Source organism: Phocoena sinus, chromosome 4, assembly GCF_008692025.1.
Source record: "Phocoena sinus isolate mPhoSin1 chromosome 4, mPhoSin1.pri, whole genome shotgun sequence".
Taxonomy (NCBI): domain Eukaryota; kingdom Metazoa; phylum Chordata; class Mammalia; order Artiodactyla; family Phocoenidae; genus Phocoena; species Phocoena sinus.
In genome coordinates, this window is record NC_045766.1 from 40042872 (window position 1) to 40050971 (window position 8100).

Consider the following 8100-nt stretch of genomic DNA (forward strand, 5'->3'; position numbering starts at 1 on the left):
AAATATTCACAAATGTAATACAACTCCCTATTTTTAAAAAAATGGGTACAGAAATGGAGAAAGTGGAAAATGTAATAATCTCACCTTTTAGAGAGCCACTACTAACAATGTGGTAAGTTGTAATGTAACAATGTAAAAAGTTCCCTCTACTTTCAAACTTCAACAAATATGGGGGAAAGTTGCATCAGAGTAAAAACGTCATTGTCCCTCCCAGTCCCCAAGGGATGAAGTCAGTGGACACCTGCATAGTAATGTCACCTTGGACTTAATGAACACATGACCTTGTTAAAAGTCTTTTGAATCCTTTCTTATTCATAAGTGGAGCAGCTTCTGTATCCTCCCAGTGTTCTATGTATTTGCTAACAGCTGATGGATTGTGAACGTTGTCTTTATCACATTCTCCTCAGGGACAGATAATGTGTAACGCTCTCTCCTCCCAGAAACTTTCTTTCTCCCCAGTGAGTACTACTTCCTAGAAGACACGCAGTGTAGATGTCAGTGGGGTGTGAAAAAACCCCCACCCCATCCCTTGAATTTCATGTATTTCTTTGTTTATCCATCCCTTGAGTTTTAAAATGAAATTCCTTTAAACCACCTCTCACTCTCAATTTCTAACACCTGAGAGTCTCAAGGGTCCCTCTGAGATTTCTGAAACCTGCCATGGATTTAAAGTCCTCTTGGCCCATGGGTGATATCTCTATTTCACCCTCATTTCATCCCAAAATGCAGAACTCAACCTCATTTCCAGTTTCCACAAGAAATCTCTTCACCCCAAACATGTTATATTTGAAAGGTCTTTAGCAGACTTTGGAGGATTGCATCACACAGCACCCAGGCTTCCACCATCTCCTTTGCCTCCCTCTTTCCTCCTGATCTCCCTTCCCCCAGCCCCAAATTCTTTCTCTTCAGTTAACCAGGCAGTCTCCTGTTTCTTGTAAGCTACTGGTTTCCAAAATTTGGTCTCCAAAACAGCAGCATCACACCACCCAGGAACGTGTTAGAAACACAAACTCTCAGGTCCTACCCCAGGTCTACCAAATCAGAAACTCTGGGGCAAGGGGCCCAGCAATCCAGGTTTTAACAAGCCCCCCAAGGGTTTTGATGCCTGCTAAAGTTTAAGAACTTCTGCACTCAGATCCAGGGCTTAAACTCTACCCCACATCTGCCTCTGAAGTAATTCTACGAACAGAGAAGCACCTCACACACCAAAAGAGGAATCTCACACCAGCTACTGAGGGAATAAATATGTCCCTCTCTTACCGCATTCCATTTCCATTATACTGCACTGGCTTCCTGCTTTTCTCACTGTTCCCTTCTGATCAAACTCTTACTCTTTTTTCTTTTTTTAATTTAATTTTATTAATTTTTTTATACAGCAGGTTCTTATTAGTCATCAATTTTATACACATCAGTGTATACAATCCCAATCTCCCAATTCAGCACACCACCATCCCCACCTCCCGCCACTTTCCCCCCTTGGTGTCCATACATTTGTTCTCTACATCTGTGTCTCAACTTCTGCCCTGCAAACGGGTTCATCTGTACCATTTTTCTAGGTTCCACATACATGCGTTAATAAACAATATTTGTTTTTCTCTTTCTGACTTACTTCACTCTGTATGACAGTCTCTAGATCCATCCACATCTTGATAAATGACCCAATTTTGTTCCTTTTTATGGCTGAGTAATATTCCATTGTATATATGTACCACATCTTCTTTATCCATTCGTCTGTCAATGGGAATTTAGGTTGCTTCCATGACCTGGCTGTTGTAAATAGTGCTGCAGTGAACATTAGGGTGCATGTGTCTTTTTGAATTTTAGAGTGAGAGATGCCAGGGCGGTCTGGATATACCTGCCTCCCAGGGTGGCTGCCTGCAGAAGATGAGTCCAGAGCTCTATGTCCTAGGGAGTGGGGTCATCAGTCCCCTGTGCTTCAAGAGTTGGAAAGAAGAAACTGACCAGCCTGAGAGGGAGTGGGGACAGTGGTTTTGGTCCCCGAGGGGTGAATGCCAGGACCAGCAGTGACATAGAGCTTCCAGGGTGGGGATGTCCTGCACGGGGCTCGCCCCACTGAGGGTCCTTCTTGGCTAAGCCTGGCGTTGAGGGAAGGAGAGTCCTGATTAAAAGGATCACTTCAGGCTTGTGCCCCACCTGGTCTGTGGGCACACTCAATGGACAACAGTAACCACCTGTGATAATAGAAGGCCAGCCTCAAAAAAAGACGCCGAGTGCCAGTGAGACACGACAGCAGCAACGGCCATCCGGACAGAGCGGACATGAGTGCTTTTCCTGGCCAGACCCTTGCAAACAGGGTGGCCCTGAAGTGTCTGGCAAATGGGGAGGGAGAAGACTTACACGCTTTAAAATCCTTCGGTTCGTGTGAAAGCCCATCTTCAGGAATTTAGAGAGTTAAAGTTTTGGGGGCTCCTTGCCTGTCTCACTGCAAACATCCTATTTGAAGAGTCAAACCTCTGGCTGACTGCGGATAGAGGTAGAGCTGGAGAGGAAGCAGTGTGGAGTCGGTCTGGTTTTTATCACAGGTGATTACCATTCTGATTAAACGAGAAAAAAGGGGATTAACCTCTGAAGAGATCGCCGTGGCCACCTGGACCCTGCGTTGGCTACTTGGGGTCACTCAGAAGCCGTTACCTCTCCTTCACCTTCTCTCCCTCTGGAGAAATCTCCCCCATGTATCCGGTGATTAAGTCGCAGTGAAACCACTCACTGTGACGAAGACAGAAACATTAGAAACAGTAAAACATTGCCCTGAATTTCTGTGTGTTCTCTCTTCCTCAGTCTTTTTTGGGAAGGGGTAATAGATTAATTATTATAATTCTGTTTGAAAGTAAGTAATTGTAAAATAACTTTAAACAAAATTTTAAAAAAATCATCTCAACTGGGTCCTTGATATTATACCTGTGAGGTGATTGTCCTGATGGAATTTATAGCCCCAGGTCTATAAGAATAATAAATAAATAAGAATAATATATGTGTATTTACTAGGAAGTGTATTAATTCTTTCTATTTTTTCATGCATTCAATACCTAGTAAATGCAGGTGTAAAAAGATGGATAAAGGTATACTAAAATAAATAATAATATGAGTTCCTTGAGCCTAGGGAGAAAATTCTCATCTTCCAAATTGGCATATTTCAGATGTTTGCTTTTAAACTGTTTGGAATTCAAAATGTGCTTTCCCACAGGTGTGGCAAGAACTAGAGAAATGAGGAAGAGGAACATCACGGGAAAAAAAGTGCGTCTCTAGGTATTTGAACTAGTTGGCATTACAACTCCTGCTTTGGAATTTTTTTTTTTTTGCGGTACTCGGGCCTCTCACCGCCGTGGCCTCTCCCCTTGCGGAGCACAGGCTCCGGACGCGCAGGCTCAGCGGCCATGGCTCACGGGCCCAGCCGCTCCGCGGCATGTGGGATCTTCCCAGACCGGGGCACGAACCCGTGTCCCCTGCATTGGCAGGCGGACTCTCAACCACTGCGCCACCAGGGAAGCACCCTGCTATGGAATTTGAGGAAAAGAAAGGAAACAAGGGAAGAGTGAGAGCAATTCTCAGGGTAGGTCACAGAGCACACAACAGCTTGATTACTTCCCAGAGTAAGGGCCTTGGTGGTGGCAGGGGGGCGGGGGTGTGTGGAGGGGGCAGGCTGGGTAGCCACCTCCTCCGTGAGACAGTGTGAGGCCATCTGCTTTCATACAAAAGTCTTTTATACCTCAGGTTTGTGTCCCTTGGTCATCACTGCATATGCGGTCCAGTTAACCGTTCTGATCTCCAGTGTGATTAACCTTCATATAGAATCTCTTCTCTAGTTCCACGCATTGCCCAGAATCTTCTTTATCTATGAATAGCCCCCCCTCATTTATTTTTGGCACAATCCATCCTTCTTCTCCTTTAGGGTGCAACAGAAGTCTTACTTTTATGGAAAGGAACTTTCTGACTCAGGCTAGAGGAATATCTCTACCACCATATCTTGACTCTACCTAGAGAGAGACAGGTAACCTCTATTTATATACACAGATCTCAGACACTCTTTGTGCTTCTTTTAATCTACATAGCCTCAGAATACACCTGGGAAGCTTTTTTGCACCCTAGAGCTATTTAAATTAGGTTATCTTCCAATGAATAGAAGGATTTTTTTTTAATGGAACCATCTTTATTTTAAATGAAATTTTGTTCTAAATTAACTTTATTTCAAAGGCAAATATTAAAAGTTGTTTAGCGTCTCATAAACTATCATTTATCATTTATATTAAAACCTAATCTTTTAAGACAAATACACAGTGGAAGGAGTAGACAGATCCATCTACCTTAAATGACTCTCAGTTCACAGTTCTCTCTCACCATTCCAGGTGAGAATTATAAGAATTATAAGAATAACATTTAGAAAAACTAAACAATCATGCTAGTCATCACTCTAGTTATTTAATGGCAGCACGTTGGCTTATTTAACAGGTAATGTTTTCTTCCTTTTCCTTCACACACAAGTAGAAAAGCAGTGATTAGATTCCTCATGAAAGCAAATCCAAGGTTATTAGGGAGTCACTGTATGTAGTTTTATGTGCAGGAAAAAAATCTAATGAATAATTCTATCACTCCTGTCTATACACTATTTGCCAGTATTGAAAGAGCTGTGAACTAGATAAATGTTTACAAATGGATTTTAATTTTAGTATAGCTAAATATTTAGTATACTAAATATTAATAGCTGTGGATTTAATTTTGGATAAACGAAATCTTGGTAATAAGAGGCCAGGGGGTTGATAACTACCTGATGCTCATTATACAGAAATTTGTTTGCTTTTATAGCCATAGTACTTCTGAACTGTGCCTGTGATAAAGGGAAGCCAGCAGTAAAAAGCATGAAGGTGACTGAGAAATAGCTCGAAGTATACATCCCCTTGAATGAATAGTCTCAGCTGCCTCAATACACGAAGAGCAAATTATTTTGATTCTTTTTAGCTGTGTGGACATCCCATCTCATTTCACAAAAGGTTTAAGGCAAACCATTATTATTAATTCACAATTTAAAAACTGATTCTTGAGGAATCCATAAGGGAGGAAGGAAATCATCTGTGAGAACAAGTTTAAAAGTTGAATATCTAGTGACCCTATGATTCCCACCTTCTGGTGTTCACCCTCTCATATGATCCCCTCCCCTGAGTGTGGATAGGACCTGTGACTTGCTTCAAACAAATAGATTATGGTAAAGGTGATGAATGTCACTCCCATGATTATGTTATGCTTATAAGATTCCATCTTGCTGGCTGTCTTGCCCTCACTCCCCTGCTGACTTTGAAGAAGCAAACACCCATGCTATGAACTGCCTGTGAAGGGACCCACATGGCAAGGATCTGCAGGTAGCCTGTAGGAGCTAAGGGCCTACAGCTTCAAGGAACAACAACCTGAGTGAGCCTCAAAGTGGACCCTTCCACAGTCAAACTTCAAGATGAGAATACAGCCTAACTAACACCTTGGTTGTAGTCTGGCGAGATCGTGAAGCAGAGAACCCAGCTAAACCAGGGCTAGACTGAATCACAGAAACTGTGAGATAATAAATGTGTGTTGTTTTAAGCTACTAAAAAAAAAAGTTGAACTAACTAGGAATATTCTATTTTTCAGTAATTCTACTTGCAGAAGGATTTTTAAGCCCAATTATTCTCCCCTGCTCAATTTCCTAAAAACCTTAAGGCCCATGCTGTCCAAAAGAAGGAGAAAGAGATTAAAAAGGGAAATAAAAATGGAAAATACAGAAGATAACTTTAGTGGTAATATTTGAGACATAAAGGAAACAGAGCTTGCAAGGAAGGATTTTGTGAGAGGATTAACTATGGTCATTCTTGGTAGCCATGCTATGCTCAAAAGCCATAGCTTTCCAGGACCAGATGGCTTCACAGGTGAATTCTATCAAACATTTAGAGAAGAGCTAACACCTATCCTTCTCAAACTCTTCCAAAATATAGCAGAGGGAGGAACACTCCCAAACTCATTCTACAAGGGCACCATCACCCTGATACCAAAAGCAGAGAAAGATGTCACAAAGAAAGGAAACTACAGGCCAATATCACTGATGAACATAGAACAAAAATCCTCAACAGAATACTAGCAAACAGAATCCAACAGCACATTAAAAGGATAATACACCATTATCAAGTGGGGTTTACCCCAGTAATGCAAGGATTCTTCAATATACGCAAATCAATTAATGGGATACACCATATTAACAAACTGAAGGATAAAAACCATATGATCAGGCTTCCCTGGTGGCGCAGTGGTTGAGAGTCCACCTGCTGATGCAGGGGATACGGGTTCGTGCCCCGGTCTGGGAAGATCCCACATGCCGTGGAGCGGCTAGGCCCGTGAGTCATGGCCACTGAGCCTGCGCGTCTGGAGCCTGTGCTCCGCAACGGGAGAGGCCACAACAGTGAGAGGCCCACATACCGCAAAAAAAAAAAAAAAAAGAAAGAAAGAAAGAAATGCCAATTTAAAGCTTAGTTCAATCTTATACTTTAAAAAGTTTCTTTAGGTAATACTCAGTCTCTTGAGGCTCCTCCTCTCCTTAAGTTGGGTCTGGATGATGGGGAGACAGTTGTTCCTCTGTGATTTTGTGCAACTTGTTGGGGTAAGGCAAGGTCCTTGAAGCCATGTTCAGTTTTTGGTTTTGTACCTGGAAGCTGTGCAAAATCCATTGTCCACTCAGCCTCTCTGTGCTTCTGGAATTCGTGGCTCAAGTCTAAGGCTGGTGTGAGTGGTGACTGGGCTCTTTCCAGCGGGCAGTGCTCCCAATGGGGCTCCCCTGGCTGCTTGGCTTTCCCCAACTCCTGCTGCCTGCAGACCCCCGAGTCTCTGCCATATCCTCTCTGCAGTCTCTCTGCCTGTTCTCTACCCCAGCCTCTGGGTGGGTTGCCTCACTGGGCCTCAGGGTAGACATTCCGCTACCAATTCAGGGTCTGCACCCCATGGGAGCTGTCGGTGCCTCAGGCAGCAAAACTTGAGGTAACCATATTGCATCACTTCTCTGATACAGAAGCTCCCTTGCTGGCGTGGGGCAGCCTGGGAGGTGGTGCTTTCCAAGAGCCTGAACAAAGTTGTGTGTCCTTCCTCCTCCTTCTTCCTATTTCCTTTCTGTTTCCACTTGAAAGATTTAGGGAAGAGCAGGAATAATAAAGACCATTCAGAGCAGCCAGGAAACTAACTTTGTTCTCAGTGGTCCCTAAAAAGCTTTTAGGCAAATTGCTAGGGAGGAACGTTAAGGAGCCTTAATTAGGGTTTTCAAAATCAAACCCAAGACAACACAGAATTTCATTGTGTAATCTAAATAATCATTGGTAAAATTGGAACTACAGTCCTAAGGAAAGAAGATGGAACATGAAGAGAGGTGAGCAGGTCGTCCTGAGGCGGTGCCACTCTTCCTGTTATCCTCTTGGTGTTTATAGCAAATTCAGAACAGCAGGAAGGATGTAGCTACTGTGTAAGCAATGACTCCACACTGATCCTGTCAAGTTCTTTCTCAGACCCCTGCCCACTTATTGGCCTGGATTCGGGTTTAGAGTCGCAACTGCAGTGCCTAATGATAAATATCTGATACATTTATCATTACACCATTTATAAATTATATATATATAAAACAGTCTTCTGCTATAATGTTTGAATATAAGCTCCATGAGATAAGGGACTTTGTCTTATTTTTTTTACTACCAAATACTCCTAGGACCTAGAACTTTGTACAGTATTTAGTAAATGGAAGATGTTTAGGAAATATTTGTGGCCTGATTAACTGATTATTTTATGCTATGTTGAAACTCTTTTCTCAGCATGCCCTATACTGAAGGCAGTAATTCTAGTGTATTGGCTTACTTAAAATTTTTCCATGTAATAGTTACATTTTGGACCCATACTTCAGATATATAAAAAGTTTTATCACAATGCTAGTTTCCACCTATTAAAAGATGCTTTTCCAGGGTGTGTGTGTTTATGTGTATGTGTGTTTCCCACAATCAAAAGATGTAATCCTGCAATTATGGCAAAAACATAAATGGTCACATTTAAAATATCAAATAAGACATTAAGTTGAGAACAAAGTTATTA